This window comes from Hemicordylus capensis, chromosome 3 (assembly GCF_027244095.1).
Source record: "Hemicordylus capensis ecotype Gifberg chromosome 3, rHemCap1.1.pri, whole genome shotgun sequence".
Lineage (NCBI taxonomy): Eukaryota > Metazoa > Chordata > Lepidosauria > Squamata > Cordylidae > Hemicordylus > Hemicordylus capensis.
In genome coordinates this window covers 228,586,515-228,606,130 of record NC_069659.1, presented here as the reverse complement: position 1 = coordinate 228,606,130, position 19,616 = coordinate 228,586,515, and the positions used below count along the sequence as shown (strand labels likewise).

General features: G+C 43.3%; 1 long non-coding RNA gene across 8 annotated transcripts in view; it reads right to left on the bottom strand.

Annotated features, from left to right (window-relative positions):
- LOC128348802 (uncharacterized) overlaps positions 1–19,616 on the bottom strand; it is a 144,728-nt gene that overhangs the window by 106,875 nt on the left and 18,237 nt on the right. For 7 of the 8 annotated variants that reach the window (XR_008318336.1, XR_008318341.1, XR_008318337.1 and 4 more), the window contains exon 3: positions 9,090–9,227. This is a non-coding gene — a long non-coding RNA (uncharacterized LOC128348802). Of the gene's footprint in view, positions 1–8,804; positions 8,933–9,089; positions 9,228–19,616 lie in introns of those variants that run through there. The other variant, XR_008318343.1, reaches the window with a different exon arrangement.

The following is a 19,616-nucleotide window of genomic DNA, read 5'->3' as shown; positions in this document are numbered from 1 at the left end:
GAAGTTTCATTTGCTGACAACATTACTACAAACAACGTGATCCAGTTCATAGCTGCAGTTTTTGCGGGAGGTCTGCCTAAAGAACTGGTGACTGACAATGGGACACTGCTTACTCATTTGAAATAGAGCAATACTTACATAACCATGGGATAAAACACAAGACTCTTTCTTTGTACCATCCTCAAGTGAATGGCTTAGTGAAAACAATGAAAAGATTAGTGAAATAGAGTTTACAACTGGCTACTACGCAACAACAACCCTGGAAAGAGGCAATCCATGAAACTCTATTTGCTTATTGAACTGCTCCTCATTCCACTACAGGAAAATCACCTTTTGAACTACTGAGAGGATGCAAAGCTACCACCAAACTTAGCGAATGGCAACAAGTAATAGGACTTTCCATTCCCTCTCACCCTGAGGATGTAGAGATTTGTGATCAAGTAAGGGAGAAGCAACAAAAATATAAATTGTATTTAGATCAGAAACGGGGTGTGAAATGGCAAATATTTCAATTGGGGGGCTTTGTTTGAGTATGGCTGCCTTATAAAGTGAGAATCCCCCTCCCCCTGGCCTCGTGCAGAGGGGAGGGAGTTTGTCCCAAGCCCTGCCCTGCACGAGGCCCAAGAAGCGGGCCGATCGGCCCCTTTAGTTTTGGGGGCGTGGTTTTGGCCGAGATCGGCCAATCCACACCCCAGGCTCCTCAGTTCGGCCTGGGCATTCCCCTCCCTCCCTTCCCTGGTGCAGAGCGGGTCTAGTGACTGGTCGCCCGAGGGGGCTGAGTAGGAATTTTTTGCTCCCAACACATTGGCCACGGTTGAGGGGTTTTTTTGCCTACTCCGTTCTGTACCCAGGTGTTTAGTTAGAGTTAGGCCGGCCACAATGGCAGTAACAGTGCGGGTCTGGGGGTAAGTTGAGGGATAGAACATCGGTGAGCACCCTTGGATATTTAAAGGTTGATTGGTCAATTGCTCCTTTGTGGCCTGTGCGGCACGGGGAGAATGGATTGCCATGAAACCTGCTTCAGGACTTCACCAACCTTTGGGCTGTGCTGTCCAGGGTGGGTGAAGACCTCGAAGTATCCAGATCCCCTCTCCTAAAGGGGGGGTTGGCTTTGAAGGAATTAGGCGGGGCGTACCTGCCTGTTTCCCGAGCCAGGGTGTGTCGCCCAGTAAGGCACTGGGTAGGATGTCAGAGTCCTAACCCGGGCCTAGTGGCCCGCACTGTTCTCTAAGGGTGATTAATCACCTGGCGTTCCAGTCTGCCATGTGTGTTGTTTCTGTTAATAAAGTTGTAGCCCTTTTTACCCATAATAAGTCTACGTGTCTTCTTGGGCTGGGTTCTGGGGACAAAGGGATGTTCCCAATACTCTGGACCAAAATAAATAATTGAAATCTAAGGAGATTCTGTCATATTGGATAAGGGAAAGAAATTGAAAGCATGAAATTGAAACGTACTTTCAAGAATGTATACTATAAAACAAGAAGAAATGGAACCTGGTCTGAAGAGGGGAACTGAACAGGAATTTGATCTTGCCTCCATTTTTGGCCTCAGGGATGAGGCTGGTGAAAGTGATGGATAATCCTCAGTATGGGGAGGGGGAATCACAAATAGCTCCTGTGGCAGAGAAGCCAAGACTTAGGAGAAGTGTGCATGACAGCAGACCACCTAAAAGACTTCAAGTCCTGGTCATTACATTTTAAATCAGTTCAGTTCTGGTTGTTATAAAGGGGAGAGATGTGTTGTATTCTATCTAGTAATCTTTTGCATTTTGTTGTTTGGAGGTTTATCCCAGCAGTGGGGATCCTGTAGAGATTCTGGGAATCAGAAAGAAAAGGGAGGAAAAGGAGAATGAAAAAACTGAATTGTTCTGAATATGCCAGCTGTGTCCGTTTCTTGAGATGAATGACCTCAAAACAATGGAAAATATGTTGGTAACCTCCAGACTTGACTTCTGTAATGTGCTCTATGTGGGGCTGCCTTTGTACATAGTCCAGAAACTTCAATTGGTACAGAATGCGGCAGCCAGGTTGTCCTATGGGTCATCTTGGAGAGACCATATCACTCCTTTGCTGATAGAGCTACACTGGCTGCCAATAGGTTTCTGGGCAAAATACAACATGCCAGTTATAACTTATAAAGCCCTAAATGGCTTGGGCCCTGGGTATTTAAGAGAATGTCTTCTTTGTTATGAGCCCCACCGCCTATTGAGGTCATCTGGAGAGGTCCATCTCCAACTGCCACCAGCTCGGCTGGTGGCCACACAGGGACAGGCCTTCTCAGTTGCTGCCCCAAGACTGGAATGCGCTCCATACTGAGATATGATCCTCCCCATCTCTGACAATTTTTTAAAAGTCTGGGAAACATACCAGCAGGGATTCGAACCAGCAGCCTCTTGCTCCCTAGGCAAGTTACTTCCCCACTGTGCTGTTATTATTTTGTGTTTAGGAGGGAAGCAATTATAAAACCCTCTTACTTGTGGAGATATTAAAAAAGTAGGCAGGCAGTATTCTGCCCACTTGCTCACTATGAAGAAATACAGTTACATAACTTTAAATGTGTCAAGTTACCTGTCATTATGTGCAGGCTTCTGCAATGCTTTCCTGCACCCTTAACCCTCTATTCACAAGCCTCCTGGCTAATGGCCTGCTCACATTTCAACCTTGTTCTTATTTCCATTCAGTTTGTGAGAGAGTGCACATGAAATTTAACTACCTGTGTATCTTCTGTGCCTCTCAAAGCATGAGGCAGAAGCCATTCAGCTACTGATCAGGCTCATCAACTAATCCCCTCTTTTGTGCTCTTCATGTCTGCTGATGAAGTAAGCTTCAACCCTGTACATCTAGTAGAATGACTGACTCCCCACTTCCCCGGTAAATACAATGAAAGGCCCAATCATATAGCAAAGTGGAAGAAAACTATTTTATCCAAAGCAGAAGAAAAGAGAGGCAGGAGAGCCTAGCAAAAATGCCATTGATCAAGAAGTTAGGAGCCTAGCTACATTTGAAAGTCATATGCTTGCTTTCTCCTTTTTTGGGGGGTGGTGGTGGTGGTCTTGTTGATGTGATTGCAAGCTTTAGAGGCAAGGACAATGCAACTTTTGCATTCTGTACAGTGGTGTTAGTTCATTATAAAAAGTTACCTACATTTGCAAAGCCCATAGGAATCCATTGTAGTGAATGGGTCACTGAGGCTATTCACACGAGCAGGCAAAACAGGGCTAAGGGAGCCCAGCCCAGTTTTGCACACTCGTGTGAACCATTGAGATCGCACCCGATCCTGGGGGCTACACAGCAGCAAACCCACCTGTGAAGCCTCCTGCTTAAACGAGGTTAAGAGAGCAAGTGCTCCCTTGACCTCATTTCTTTGATCATGTGTCTACCACAGCTGCTTGCAGCTGTGGCGGACACATGGGGGGGATCTCAGTAATGCACTGTGCACTTGTGTGGTGCATTATTAGGGCTCCAGTAGGTGAGGGGCCACACAGCAGCACTTCCTTGCACCCAATCCCTAGAGCTGCCGGGTGAGCTGTGGGCAAGCCGCAGGACGGAAGGGTAAGTGATTATCTGCGGAGAGGCTGAGCGAAACCTGCTCTCCCTGCAGACCTCGAAGGAGCTCTTCTCACCAATCATGAGAAGAGCCCCATTATCTAATTGACAATGGGGTTCCCTCTCAATATTATTATTTCTGTGTCCATCTTTGTTTCAAAGAAGTCCATATTTCTGCCTCCTTTGAAAATGAATTATATTTGTAAAAATACCTCAAAGCTATGTTGGGAGTCTTTGGGATAAGAGGACCTTTTTTACATATGTGTTAGGAACCTGCAAAAGCGGTGGACTTCTGGTAACACTTTCAAAGGTGCCTCTTTACCCAATTAACGGGGGTCCATACCTTACTATATTGCTTTATAGTACAAGAGGGAATGGCATCTTGATGTACTGGAAAAACTCATTCATCAAGTCCATCCATCAAAAGGATAGGCTAAGCTGCCCCTTCTGTGCAACATGATAGCCTTTATTACATTAGTTAACAATAACAACAGTTCTCTTAAAACTCTAGCATCAAATGTCTTTGGATAACTATACTAGTTCTATTTTTAAATCTTTGCTGATGTGGAAATGCTGATGAAACATTCTTTTTGATGGGAGCACATGACCTTGTTTGCTGCTGACCTTATTTTCATCTCTGTTGATTGATTGATTGATTAAGTGCCATCAAGTAGCTGTCAACTCTTAGCAACCACATAGATAGATTCTCTCCAGGATGATCTGTCTTCAACTTGGTCTTTAAGCTCTCTCAGTGGTGCATTCATTGTTGTAATCGTGTCCATCCACCTTGCTGTTGGCGGTCCTTTTCTTCTCTTTCTTTCAACTTTCCCCAGCATTATGGACTTCTCAAGGGAGCTGGGTCTTCGCATAATGTGTCCAGAGTATGATAGTTGGAGCCTGGTCATTTGTGCCTCAAGTGAAAATTCTGATCTGTTCTGTGATCCATTGGTTGTTTTTCCTGGCTGTCCATGGTATCCTCAAATGTCTTCTCCAGCACCAACATTCAAAAGTGTCAATGCTTTTTCTATCTTGCTTCTTCAAAGTCCAGCTTTCGCATCCATAGAGTGTCATGTGGAAAACCATTGTCTAAACGATTCTAATCTTTGTAGGTATAGACATATGACAACATCTAAACATCCTTTCCAAGGCCTTCATTGCAACCCTACCAAGTGCTAGTCTGTGGCATATTCCTTCACTGCTGGATTCTTTACTGTTGATGGTCAATCCTAAAAGGCAGAAGCTATCCACCATTTAAATGTCTTCATTATCAGTTCTGAGGCTGGTTGTTGTCCCCGTTGTCATTAGTTTAGTCTTTTTTACGTTTAGTCGTAGTCCCATTTTTTCAATGTGCTCCTGTTAGCACCACACTTCAAGGTGTCCCCCCTCCCCAGACAAATTAGTACTCATCAGGCAAGAGATTTTCTTCAGATACTGCAGTATAATCTATTTTGCACCTTTTATTCCTCCCTTAAAACAGATGCAAGAGTCTGCAGATGTTCCAGCTGCAAAGAAAATTATGTCATATACCTTGCAAGACTATTGGTCTATCCAGCTCAGTATTGTCTATACTGACTGGCAATAGCTTTTCAGGGTTTCAGAAAGAGATCTTTCTTAGATACAAGGGATTGAACCTGGGGCCTTCTGCATGCAAAGCATGTGCTCTGCCACTGAGCTATGTCTCCATCAATGCAGATAACACAGTCCACTAGGGATGTGCATGAAACGAATGTTGCATTTTGTTTTGAGCTTGAAACAAAACACAGATGGCTGAAATGTTTCATTGAAACAGTGGTCAAACCAGTTGTTTCGACAGAACAAACCTCAAAATGTTTTGAGTGCTTCAACCATAGGGAACCATGGGGAAACTCGAAACACCCCATTGTTCCCCATGGGTATCTCCTAAGGACACCAAAGTGGGTTGGGTGGTAGGGCATGATGGGCACTACCTACCACCCAACCCACAAAAGAAATGGGCATGTGAACGATTAACATTTTAAAAAGACCTTTTCTGCAAATCCCCAGAGGATCCTAAGGGGTTTTGGGGAAATGGTTAAAAACAGCAACACATCTTCAGAAATGCCAATAGAAGCCGAGGAAGGCATTACTGGCCAACAGGCCTGATCACAATATAAGGCAGTGACCTTTCATAACATTTGATGACACCTCGTCGATTGCTCACTGCAGTTTGTGTTTCCTGGCTGAAAGAGTCCAATACTCACTGCCCTTGAGAGCATCCAGTCTTCTCTCAACTATCTGCTTTTGGATTTATTTTTAATCTCTCTGTGTTGAACAAGCTCCTGGTGGCTCTTAAACTGAAAGCACATTTGTCTGCCGGTGATTTGTTACAAAAGATCAGAGTCTGGCAGCAGGTCACCATCACAGTACCAGCACAAGAAGCTTTGCTTAAATGTGCTAATAATTTACAAGGTGCATTGCTGGGGTGAGTAATGACTTCTTGCAACCTGCTGATTCCTTTTTTAGCTGTGCAATTAGTTCTCTGATGCTTTTTACAGTAAATGATGGGATCCCATTGAGCCCTTTGGAGGAGTTGGTAGAATATCTGGTTGGTTATGTATTGCTCTTCAGTGGCTTAATTTATGGGGAGTTTGAGGTCAGTGCCGTTTAGATACAATAAAAGGAACTAACAGAATTTCCCTGCTTGTTTTTCATTTGGAAACCTGTAGGAATCGATGCTAGTTTACCTGGGTTGCAAACCAGCTTTATTAAAACTAGAGCTTTTGCCAAAGTTCTAGTTTGGAATGCAGCTGATAATGCTCATCTGTATTAATAAACTAAGTGTTATTTTCCCCAAATGTTCTTCTGTTCAGAATGCAAGATAAGATTCTACATATGTGCAGTCACTGGTCAGACTAACCAGGCCACTTGGTAAGCGCATTTGCAGTAGGTCTTGAATAACAGTCCCTTTCTCGCAGTGGAACTCTTGTTGACTCTCTTATTGATCACCGTGAAGCTACATGAATAAAAAGCCAGCTGCTGTGTGCAGCACATGAGCAGAGCATCTTCAGTACTAAACCCATAGTCTCAATGAAACTCTTGGTGTCTGCTGTGAACTACTTGGTCAGATAACCCAACCAGTCTTGAAAGCGTTTTTCCTCTGAGTTAATTTCTAGATTGTTCCTTGCAAGCATTTCATGTGGCAGTTGTCCATCATCCAGATCTTAACCCCTCTCTTGTTCTTGGGTGTTTTTGTCTTAGCAGGAGTGGGGGCTGAATTTCCAAGACATGGACTGCTGCTGGAAGTCACAGTTACCGGCAATAATATGATACAGTGCATCGATGTGCGTGTATGATATTTACAAGCCACTTTTTCCCTGATGACCCCCTAGAAAGTTCATAAATACCAAGCCAATTCTGATCTGAGGAGACGAGAATTTGCCTACCACTAACTTCATCAGTGAAAGTTTGGCCTACATGAAGTTACCGTGTGTGCCTGCCATGGTAGGAGTTTGCTGCTGCTTAGATATGTGGACTGCTATTCCAACTTTTGTTTAGATTTATGAGATGCCAAATGTTTTAAGGATCAACACACACATTTCTGCAATTACATTATACCAATAACAGAGTTCAAAGGCTTTTCTTATTTGTTTGTTTGTTTAAAACTACACCATGCATTCTGTGGAGGATAAGAGTTCCCTCAATGAAGCCTTACATGGCTATAGTAGGATGCGGTCAGCTGGGGAATCCTTGGGCTGAGATAGCCTTCAGAAACTTCAGGCTTGAGGGTCAAACTGTAGTGACTCAGAGGATAGGAGAAAGTCACACATATCACAAAAGGGAAAATGGCTTGGAGGGCACGTTCCACACTCCTAGGAGAGCAGTTGAAATACTCTCATTGGGTACAAAATTAGGACAGTGTGATTTGAAGTTAATATCTCTGTACTATATGTCATGCATCCTAGTTAATGCATGTTTCCCCCCTTGATGTGGTCAAAGAATGGAGTCACAAGACTACTACTGATAACATCTGGACAACCAGTTCTGTTGGGCAGAGTCTGGCTTATGTGAGGTAGAGTCTGGTTGGAAAACAATCTCCTGGTGGCCATTTTCAAAAAGTGGCCACCAGGCCATTTGGTGTCAAAAAGGCACACAGCATATCTAAATATGAAGCAATACTTTCTGAAGGACAGGAACACTGGAAGCTTTGAAGGTATTTCATTCTCATCTGCCTAACTAATTCCCAAAGAGCATGCAACTAAGTAATGTTAGCTCCTCAGCTGGAAACTTGGAAGAGGAATTCCTGTTCATATTAGCTCATCATTAACCATTTAACCTATCTCTACCAATTTCCTTTATCTAGAGGTTATTCATGCCTTCGTCTCTTTCAAAACAATGGCATGTTATTTTTCATTTTTTGATTAATCAACTGTCTCTGTAAATCAATGTCTGTTGAAGGCTCTATGACCTTCACTGAAGGGTCCCCTTATTTGCAGATAGGGTTCATATCAACGCCTAAGCAGATTTGTCTTGTTGTTCTTGACAAGGAGTCATAATGCAAATTAGGATACAGGGAGTGCAGATCCAATTGAAATGCATCGCTAAACAGGAGAGCTTTCAAACTACTACAGACTTTTAAATTTATTTGAAGATGCAAATTAACAGAACTAACCATATGACCTGAAATTAAATATTGAACAGCAAGGGCGAGAAAACAGCCCCCTGAGGGATGCCACATGTTAATACATGATGTGAAGACCTCTCATCACCCATAGCTACTCTATAACCCAGCCTTGTAGGAAGCAACGCAGCCACACCAAGGCCATGCCTCTAATCCCAGCATCAGCTACGCCAGTGATTCTCAAACTTGGGTCCTCAGGTGTTATTGGACTTCAACTCCCATAATCCCCAACCAAAGGCCACTGAGGCTGGGGATTATGGGAGTTGAAGTCCAATAACACCTGAGGACCCAAGTTTGAGAATCCCTGAGCTACGCAGTAGATCAGAATATCATGGACCACAGTGTTGAGCACTGCTGTGAGATCTAACAACAGCAGCAGCGCCAACCCTCCCTTATCAAGCTGATCATAGAGATCGTCAGCCAGGGCGACAAGGACAGTTTCAACCCCACGCCCAGGCCGAAACCCAGACTGACAGGGATCGAGAACCGCTGCATCCTCCAAAAACGCCGGAAGTTGTACTGCTACCGCTCACTCTATCACTTTACCTAAAAAAAGGCAAATTCAATACCGGGCAGTAGTTAGCTGGCTCTGAGGCATCCAACAATGGCTTCTTCAAAAGTGGCCTAACCAATGCCTCCTTCAGCTCTCCTGGGAAAATCCCCATCTCCAGGGAAAGATTGATAATACTCCCAAGGGAGGAATATGCATCTTCTCTTCCAAACAGTTTTGTCCTCTGGGTCTACTGGAGCACTGATTAAACAGAAATAGAAGGCAAAAGGATCGATATATGACTGAATTGAACTCCTGCAAATATTTCTGTGGGTGGTGAAAATGGCAGGCTTTTGACACTCTCATGGGAGCCCCACAGAAGTTTATCAAAATCCTAGGGGTGAGGTGGGTGGCTTACCTCATGCCCCGGTGCAGTTTATTCTTGCTTTTAGTCTTGAAAAAAGCATTGCCTCCATGAGCCATACTTAGAAGAAGTGCTGTTTGTAGGCTGACCACTCAACTCCTGACCACTCAACTCCAGCTGCCAATATCCTTCCTGTAATGCAAAAGAAAAGGTTATGATATCACAAAGTAGCATCATGATGTCACAGCATTGTATCCTTTCTAGTGCATTCCAGGAAGGAAATGGTATCTGGGAGATGACAGGCAAACAGCACTTCTAAGTGTTGCTGTATGTGGAGGCAGCAGTACTTTCAAGTTCAAAAGCAAGTATATACCATGCTCTGGTGTTAACTAAACCTCCTGCCCCACCCTCACAATGTTTAAAAAATTAATAGCACCCATCAACAGTGGTGGGGCTGTCTATCTGCCAATGAACATTTTTAAAAGTCAGTATTCCAGCACAATGTTAGGGTCAAATACTCTCTCTCTCTCTCTTTCGCGTGCGCACGCACACACACACTGGGAGGGTGGTCATCCTGTGTAGGCCAGTACTTTGAATGTGGGCAGAGCTGTATGGCAGGGGCCAGGCAGCCCCCGATCCCTGCCGCCCCAACCGGCTCCATGATGGAGCCGGTAATCGTGTGGGCAGCCAATCGGCCGCCCAGAGACAGCTAGCCGATCATCTGCAGGGAGGGCTAAGTTAACCTGCTCTCTCCACAAACCTGCTGGAAGCTCTTCTTGCCGATCTTGAGAAGAGCTTTAGTGTTTCCTCTTGTTCTATTACTCTCTGATGACTCAGTAACTGCAAACCAAAACTGATAGAACCAGATGGAATAGAATACCCAGCTATTGCTCACTTCAAGTACAGAAATAAGACAGCCAAGCAGAAGCAGAAGTGTCCTCTCTCACCATCTCCATAACTCAGCTTGGATCAGGTATGTGGAGAAGTTTATCCAAAGTGAAAATTCTCTCTAATTATTAATGAAAGCAAAAATCTAGCTGACCAAACAGATACAGCTCTCTCAACTTCAACAGGTTAATAGACAATGGTTTCCCGCCCCCTACAATGATATATCCTTACAATTATCCAGAGATAATATGATATAAAAACTAGCTTCCACTTCAAAATGTGCTATTGCTAACTTCTCTTTTCGGGGGGGGGGGGATCAGGAAATTTGTTTCTCAGAGCATTCTTTGGCAGTCAGATAAAGCTGTGTTTCCTTCCCACTCACAGAAAAACAAAGTGAGAACTATTGAGATTTGATTTTGAAATGCCTTTATTTTTCTACACCATCCCTATCAATCAAACCAGCAATGAAAATGTTGGATGTACACTCAGTTGGTGTTTTATTGTCTTTTTAAACATGCTGAGCGTCACTTATTTCTTTCATTTAATTCTTCATAAGAAACAAGTTGCATTCACTGATATTTTAGCTAGTTCACTGTCAGCTGGCCATCACTCTTGGTTCTTTGGTGGGTAGATGTTTGTAAAGATTCAGATTGTTGTGATTGTATTATTGCAATACTTTAGTGCAGGGTTTCTTAACCTTGGGCCCCCAGATGTTGTTGGACTTCAACTCCTAGAATCCCCAGCCACAAAGGCCATGCCTGGGGATTCTGGGAGCTGTAGTCCAAGAACATCTGGGGGCCCAAGGTTAAGAAACTCTGCTTTAGTGTGTTCTTTATCTTGTGATCTTTACAACAATTCTACAAGGTAGGCCGGTACCATCATCTCTATATCGCAAATGGAGCAATGGGAGGAGGAGGAGGCTAAGAGAGAGTAGAATGCCTAAGGCCATTCAATGAGTTGGTGGTCGAGGCAGGATCTGAAGTGTGGTTTCCCAAATCATATCTCAGTCTCTTAAACTCTGGAGTACACCAGCTCTAAGATTTCTGTTGCTGTCTTGAGGCTCTGGAATGTGCTCCTTGCTGAAATAAGAGCCTCCCCATCTCTTACAATGGGGTTGAGGGGCCGTGCGGGCCCCGGAAGTTCCAGGATGCCCTGTGTGAGTGCGTGGGGCATCCTGGAGAGACCCCCAAGCCCGGAAAGCTGCTTGCATTCACTGATATTTTAGCTAGCTCACTGTCAGCTGGCCATCACTCTTGATTCTTTGGTGGGTGGGAGTTTGTATAGATTCAGATTATTGTGATTGTAATCACAAAGTTTCTCCTTGCAGCCTCCCAGTCGGGGTCTATTTGTGTGTCGCCACACAGATCCGTCTTGCAAACATTGCCCTTATTTAAATAACATGGCTTCAAATGGGAGCTTTGATATCACAAGTTTTTATTTATTTATTTATTTGACATATTTTTATACCACCCCAAACTTACATCTCTGGGCGGTTCACAACAAAATAAAAACTGAAAGTAAAACATTAGTTAAAACAAAAACAAAAAGTTTAATAGATTACAACAATTTAAAAATTTTAAAACAATATTTTAAAACAGCATTAAAACCATTAAAAAATATTAATTAAAAGCCTGGGTGAACAGATGTGTCTTTAAATACTTTTTAAAAGCTATCAGAGATGGGGAGGCTCTTATTTCACTAGGGAGAGCATTCCAAAGCCTCGGGGCAGCAATGGAGAAGGCCCGACCCTGAGTGGCCACCAGACCAGTGGGTGGCAAATGCAGATGGACCTCTCCAGATTATCTTAGTGGGCGGTGGGGTTCATGACGAAGAAGACGTTCCTTAAAGTTAAGGAACACAATGGTTTTCACCAAAAATTTAAGGACATTGCAAGGTTGTGTCTATAGTTGGTGTGATGTAAATCACCTACATTCTAAAGTGGTAGTCTCTGGACCTGGGCTTAGTAACTCAATGAGAATGAGGCCTTGATCTTTCTAAAAGGATCAGCACATGCAGGTAGAAAAGGGAGTGCTAAATCTCAAATACCATATTCAGTGAGGCTTCACTATTTAGTTAATTCTTTTTCCAAGCTCTCTGAGTCAGGAATCTTCAGCAAGCCTTGTTTAAACATTTACATATTTTAGAAAAATCCCCTGCTTGTGTTCTTGTTTTGTGAACATAATCGATTCCTGACATTCACATTTTATTCATAGGAAGGGACCTGTTCTCCTCTGAAGTGCCTTTTTCCTATGTTATCTTTTGATTTCATTTGAATGAAATCAATAATGACAGATATCATGGAGCTATTCTTCTCTCAGCTTCATAAAAATCAGCATGAAGAACTTGTAAACAACCCAAACTCTCTGAAATGAGTCTGGTTTTATCAGCATATGAAAGGCAGGCATCGCATGGGAGAGAGTAGAGGAAAATCAACTGTTGTGTTGCCAGGTGCCTTTCAGATTCAGGACCTTTATCCCATAATTAAAACTATCACTGTGGGATGGCTTTGTTCATTTGATGAGGAAGCCTTTCAAGATCTCAGGATGATTAATGCTCGATATGTCTTCCTCATCAGGTCTACTACTAACAATTCAGTGCACAGTATTTCCACAAGTTGAAATATTCAGAGGAGGAAGAAATATATGAACACATAAAGTTGCCTTATGCAATGTTGGACCAACAGTCCCTCTCACATAGTATTGACCAGTGCACTAAGAGTAGCTGCAACTGGGCTCTGAAGGATTTTACCATTCTCTAACAGAGATATTTTGGTTTGGGGTGGTATAAAAATATATTAAATAATAAATAACTAGCCAACCCTGCACAGAGCATCTGTGCGGTGCTTGGAGGCCAGCTGTTTCCCCCTCCCTCCTGCCCTGGTCTCTCCTCTCTTTCCCTTCCCTCCGGCCCATGCTCTCCAGCCCTCCTCCCCTCCCATTCCTCCACACACACAGAGCCGCAGCAGGCGGCCAAGAAGGGCCCCACCGCCGCCATTTTTACTCCCTCCCATCCGCCTGCTGCCCGCTGCCACCTTTCTCTCCCCCGCCTGCTGCCCGCTGCCGCCTTTCTTTCCCACCGCCCGCTGCCTGCCACCGCCTTTCTCTCCCCCACACGCTGCCGCCTTTCTCTCCCCCACACGCTGCCGCCTTTCTCTCCCCCTGCCCACCGCAGCCTTTCCCTCCCCGCCTGCTGCCTGCCACTGCCTTTCTCTCCCCCGCCCGCTTCCCACTGCCGCCTCTCTCCCCCGCCCGCTGCCCGCTGCCACCTTTCTCTCCCCCCACCTGCTGCCGCCTTTCTCTCCCCCTGCCTGCTGCCTTTCTCTCCCCCTGCCCGCCGCCCGCCGCCACCTTTCTCTCTTCCCTCCCGCTGCTGCCTTTCTCTCCTCCCTCCTCCACCCGCCAGCCGGCCAGTGGCCACTGCCGGCACTTTCTTCTCCCTCTCCTCCTCAGTCCTCACTGGGCATGCATGTCCCACTTACCCCCTCTGGCTCCAGGCCAGGGCCAGTCCTTCCCACTGCTTCCCACCTCCCAGCCCAGGCTGCAGCCAAGACGGCCCCTCCTCACAACAGCCAGGCACCTCCACCAACCAAACAGAGCTCAGCCAATCAGGCGCCTCCGCTGGCCAAACAGAGCTCAGCCAATCAGGTGCCTCCGCTGGCCAAACAGAGCTCAGCCAATCAGGCGCCTCCCTCGCCGGCACGCATTGCCTTGCCACATCTCCACGCTGGCTGGCTAAGAGAATTAATTATAAAGATGATGATGATGATGATAATAATAATAATAATAATAAGAAGAAGAAGAAGAAGAAGAAGAAGAAGAAGAAGAAATAGAAAAAATCACAAAATACAAAGATCTACAAATTGAAATTGAAGAAGAAGAAGAAGAAGAAATAGAAAAAATCACAAAATACAAAGATCTACAAATTGAAATTGAAGAAGAAGAAGAAGAAATAGGAAAAAATCACAAAATACAAAGATCTACAAATTGAAATTGAAGAAGAAGAAGAAGAAGAAGAAGAAGAAATAGAAAAAATCACAAAATACAAAGATCTACAAATTGAAATTGAAAGGCTGTGGCAGAAAAAGACCAAAATAATCCCAGTGGTCATTAGCGCCCTGGGTGCAGTTCCAAAAGACCTTGAAGAGCACCTCAACACCATAGGGGCCACAGAAATCACCATCAGCCAATTACAAAAAGCAGCTTTACTGGGAACAGCCTATATTCTGCGACGATATCTATAACAACAGCAACAGCATTGACAATAAAATTCTGGCATCCCAGGTCCTTGGGAAGGACTCGATGTCTGGATAAAACAAACCAGTCAATAACACCTGTCTGACTGTGTAAACAAGATAATAATAATAATAATATCTATAACAACAGCAACAACATTGAACATAAAATTCAGCCATCCCAGGTCCTTGGTAAGGACTCGATGTCTGGATAAAACAAACCAGTCAATAACACCTGTCTGACTGTGTAAATAAATAAATAAATAATATATTACACATTGCTGTCCAGGGAGTTATTCGCACTTGGCTTCAGGCTTTGGGTTAAATGTGGATTGAAGCCACTGTGAAGTACACTGGCAGCACTGAGGGAAGCAGACAGCGCCTCTCCCTGTTTGCTCTGGCATTTTCAAGAAAAGTAGCTTTAAAACAGCATTTTAAAAACCTGGACATACGTTGAGATAAGTTAGAATTCACATCACAAAGCCCGATGTGTGTGTGGAGTAGGTCCAAGGATCTTGACGGGAGTTTGGGGTAAGTTTGGCTGGTGTGTGAATGCACGCGCACTTTCCCGAATGAGATTCGGGGGATAAGCCCCAAGTGTAAAACCTCCAGGTGCTTCAGCAAAGAGGATTAAAACCTTGGGGAGCAGTGTTCCTCTAACATGGATTCCCAGATGTTGTTGTCGACAACTCCTAGCATCTCCAGCTGCAATAGCCTTTGCTTCAGGATTATGGGAGTTGTAGTCAACAACATCTGGGAATCCATGTTAGAGGGAACAATGCCTTGAAGTACAGCAACATTTCAGAATTCTACCTTTCAGTGTTCACATATCAGCTTCCTAACGGCAATTGTTGTATACTTTTCACTTAAAGATGCATAAATTCCAAGGAGGATAGAGGGCAATTTGCTTGACAATTCTCTCTTTCCCTCACTCCAGATTCAACTATGGTATAGAATACAATATTATAATTATGGCTTTACAACAATTTTTAAAAAGTCCTCAAAGCTGCTTACATGAAGGGGGGGGGAGATGGTTCCCTCTTCCCAAAGGGCTCACAATATGAAAAGAAACATAACATACTATACACCAACAATAGCTACTGCAGGGACACAGTGCTGGAGTTGAACAGGAAAAGTTGCTGTCTCACTGCCTCTTTCCCTACACATCTCAGTCCTGATTAGGACCTGCTCTAAATTCAGTTGTAGTGCCCCTGGAATACTGATGCTAGACTGTGACAATCTTCAGCCTTCAATGTATTATTTTATTTTATTTTATTTGATAGATAGATAGATAGATAGATAGATAGATAGATAGATAGATAGATAGATAGATAGATAAATAATGACTTCTCTGACTTAACATCGGACCATTCCTCATGTTGTACTTTTGCCCTGTTGCCTGGTATCTCCTAATTTTGCCTCTAAATTCTGTATCACATGAAAATGTCACTTGTGCCAAGTAGTTTAACTATTACCAGCAGATTCACTGTTTATTAATCTTATAGAGATTCACGTTGCATAGAAGACAAATTCTAAATCCTACGTAAGAGGAGCCCTGCTGGATCAGACCAAAAGCTTATTGTGTCCAACATCCTGCTTCCTACAGTGGCCCTCCAAAAGTATCTGGGAAACCCACAAGCAGGAGATGAAATCATATCCCTCTCCTGTTGGGACTCTGAACCTTGGGGTAGCATATAGGCACCACAACTAGTTGCCATTGATAAATTTGCCTTCCATAAACTTGTCTAATCCGTTCTTAAAGCTATCCAAGCTAGTGGCCATCACCGCATCCGGTGGCAGTAAATTCTATAGTTAAATTATACGAAGTAAGAAGAAGTGTTCTTTTGTCTGCCCTAAATCTCCTGCCAATCAGCTTTATTCTATGCCCCAGGTTTGTGTGTTGGAGGAGAGGGAGAAAAACTTCTCTCTAGTTACTTTCTCCATACCACACATAATCTTGTAACCCTCATTTATTCCCTTGGTCACCATTTTTCTAAACTAAAAAGGCTAATGTCGTAGCCTTTCCTTGTAAGGAAGGTATTCTAGAATACTGATCATTTTCGTTTCTCTCTTTTGTACCTTTTCTGGCTCTACAATGTCCTTTGCAAGATGTGATGGCCAGCACTGTATACAGTAGCTAACCTGATGAGCAGTGCAATGCTGACAGTGCCCATCAGCCAGCACTGCTCCACAAATGCCAAGCAACCACAACAGCATTCTGTACCATTGGGGTTGCCTGGCACCAGCTAATTGACAATGCTGGCATGTCAGCCAATATCCCACATGTGACAGCAGCTCAAATTTGAATAAGGGCATGATAAGATTAATAGTTTTATTTTCAATCCTTTTCATCATTATTTCTAGCATGGAATTTGCCTTTTCCACAACTACTGCCAACTGAGTTGGTGGTTTGATTTTGCTCTATGCTGGGATAACAAAGTTTGTATCAAACGCTTTCTCAGTCAGATCTTACAATTTAGACCTAATTTGATTGATTTACAGTTTTTTGTCAAAAAGCCAAGGAAACGACCTTCTGAAATTAGACTTTTACTTTCATTTGAACAGCTGTTAATTTCTGCAACCCTGATTCGTATGTGTGATTACTTAAATAGTCTGGAAATTTTCCCTCAGAGGGTTTTTTATAGGCTTGAGCCTGAAACGGCTCCACCACATTTTGGTGGCAGCAGGGGTATTTCCTTAAGGGCGGGGTAGGATGCACTCACCCCTCCCGCCGCATTTCCCCCGCCGGTGTTCCATTGTTTTAAAGCCCCTTGGGGTGGAAACGTTCCTCCCTGCTGCCCCGTTGCACTCATCGGCTGGAAATACCAGGTGTGCATGTGCCTGTTGCATGCACGTTTCGGGCTCAAACTAGTTTTTTATAACCCAGAAAATTGGGAGAATCCTGAGAATCAATCTTTGTTTTCTAAATGTGCCTCTAGGACATGCGAGAGAACACCCAAGCCTGTATTGCCTGAGAAATGAAGCCAAGCTCTGTCTACCAAGAATGATAAAGACCAAGCTGCTGACTTTAACCTTACTCTAAACAACTCTGGATCTAGCCAAATGGAAGTTATAACACAAATAGACTCTGAGATAGAAAATCTATTTGCTTCTGTGTGCAGCACTGCAAACTCCTTGCTTGTCAGCCAGTTGGCTCCAAGGCAGAGTGAAAGTGGTGATTCTGAGAAGGTGGAGAAATTAACACTCCCAGAACAGACGGCCACCCCTCCCCAGGAGGACCCTCCTCACACTTCTCCAGTATAGTATCAAGAAGAATCTGGCCTTTCACAACCGCAGATTGATTTTGCTGTTCACCATCACCCCAATATATCTTAACAGGTTGGTTACCAGCAGCTCAGACCCCATCTGTATATGTGTAAAGTTGAGATTCTTTGCCCCCAATTAGCATTACTTTACTGTTACTTAAACTGATCTGAATTTGCCTTTTTGTTGCCCAATTTGGAGAGATTCTTTCAGAGCTCTTCACAATCCATTTTGCTTTCACCACCCTGAATCATTTGGTATAATCTGCAAACATGGCCACCTCAATGCCTACCCCTAACTCCAGATCTTTTGTGACCAAGTTAAAAAGCACTGGTTCCAATACAGATTCAATTATGAACTTTTCCAGTTCTGAGAATTGTCAGTGTATTCCCACTCTCTGCTTCCTGTTCTTTAAGCAGTTACCAATCATAAAGGGCCTATCCTCTTATCTCATGACTCCTACATTTATTGAAGATGAGGGACTTTGTCAAAAGCTTTTTGAAAGTTCAAGTATAGTGTTGACTTTATCACCTCTATCCACATACTTGTAGACACTCTCAAAGAACTTCCCTTTGCAGGACCTACCTTTGAAGAAGCCGTGCTGACTCACCTTCAGCAAGGCCTGTTCTATATGCTTCATAATTTCATATTTAATTATGTTTTCCACCAATTTATCTGGGACAGATGTTAAGCTAACTGGCTTATAGTTTCCTGGATCTCCCTGGATCCCTTTTTAAAAAAATCAGCGTTATATTGGCTATCTTCCAAAGTTCTAGCACAGAGGCTGATTTTAGGAATAAGTTAAATATTTTTGTTAGAAGAGCAGCAATTTCAGAGCTGAGTTCTTTAAGAACTCTCATTAGATGCTATCAAGATGTCATGATCTATAATTTTTAATTTGTTGATACATCCTACAATATTATGTCTTCATCTTTGACTCGGTTCTTCAGACTCCTTCCTGGAGAAGATCAGTTCAGGCATGGGTATCCATCCTATATCTTCTGTAGTGAAGACAGATGCAAATAATTCATTCAGTTTCTCTGCAATCTCCATATCGTCCTTAAGAATCCCTTCCATTTTTTTGTCATTGGACCATTGTCTTGATCCAACCACCTCCCTGGCTGGTCACCCACTTCTCTAGACATTATTATTGCTCATGTTGATGTTTTCAGTCATACACACCTCAGATTCTTTTAAAATCCCTTTTTGTTAGCCTTATTGCTATTGCTAGAGTCTGTTTCTTTTTGTTTCTTCATTTGGGCAAGTTTTCCATCTAAGACATCCCTTTTTGTTAGCCTTATTGCTATTGCTAGAGTCTGTTTCTTTTTGTTTCTTCATTTGGGCAAGTTTTCCATCTAAGACTTTTCCATCTAAGACTATATTAAGAATGCTTCTTTATATAGTTTTCCTCTCTTCTTGTTTCCTTTTCAACTGAAAATCTTTACAGATCTGCCATTTTGCAATCAGGTAACTGAGTTCTACCCAAAGTCTCCAAGGCTTGCTTGTAAAGCAAATGAGATGCTTAGCAAAAGTGCTTGCTGTATCCATACTTTTTAAAATTTCAGTCCATTTTCATTTGTACAGTGCCACCATGCATAGCCCCATTTATCTGGCATGGCCATTTAAGTCGAGTCTTCCTCTAAGCTCAAAAGTAATTCCCAAAAACCTGAGGGGCCTTCTAGAGCCTTTCAGAGAACAGTGACTCACAAAGGCCTTCTGGTTGTGTTTTGACAGCTGGGAAATATATTGTATTTTGCTAATCTACAAGGTTAGCAAAATGCCCATGTTTGCTGAGAGATGATCACAAAAGAAAACCTGGAGATTCCACCATATTCAGTATCACATAGAAGCAATTAACCTTTTGACTAACTCTCTCTAGTATGAATGATTCAGGTATTGTGTTTTTTTAAAAAAACATGGCTGAAAAACAACAACATGGGATTTGTAGCTATCTTCAGAAATGAACAAGCACAGCTTTGCTTGATTGATCACTTATGATCAAAACAGGAGAAGGATTCAGCTTGCTGGGAATCTAAATTGCTTTTCAACTACGTGGTTCATTTCAACTCACTCATAAAAACCTTTCATAATTGTCTCCTTATGGATTTCTCCTCCCCCCAAGGGCAACCTCAATAGCCCTTGTCTGATGCTCCAAGATGCAGAAACTTATTGTAATTATTAGTTTTGCTATGCTTCAC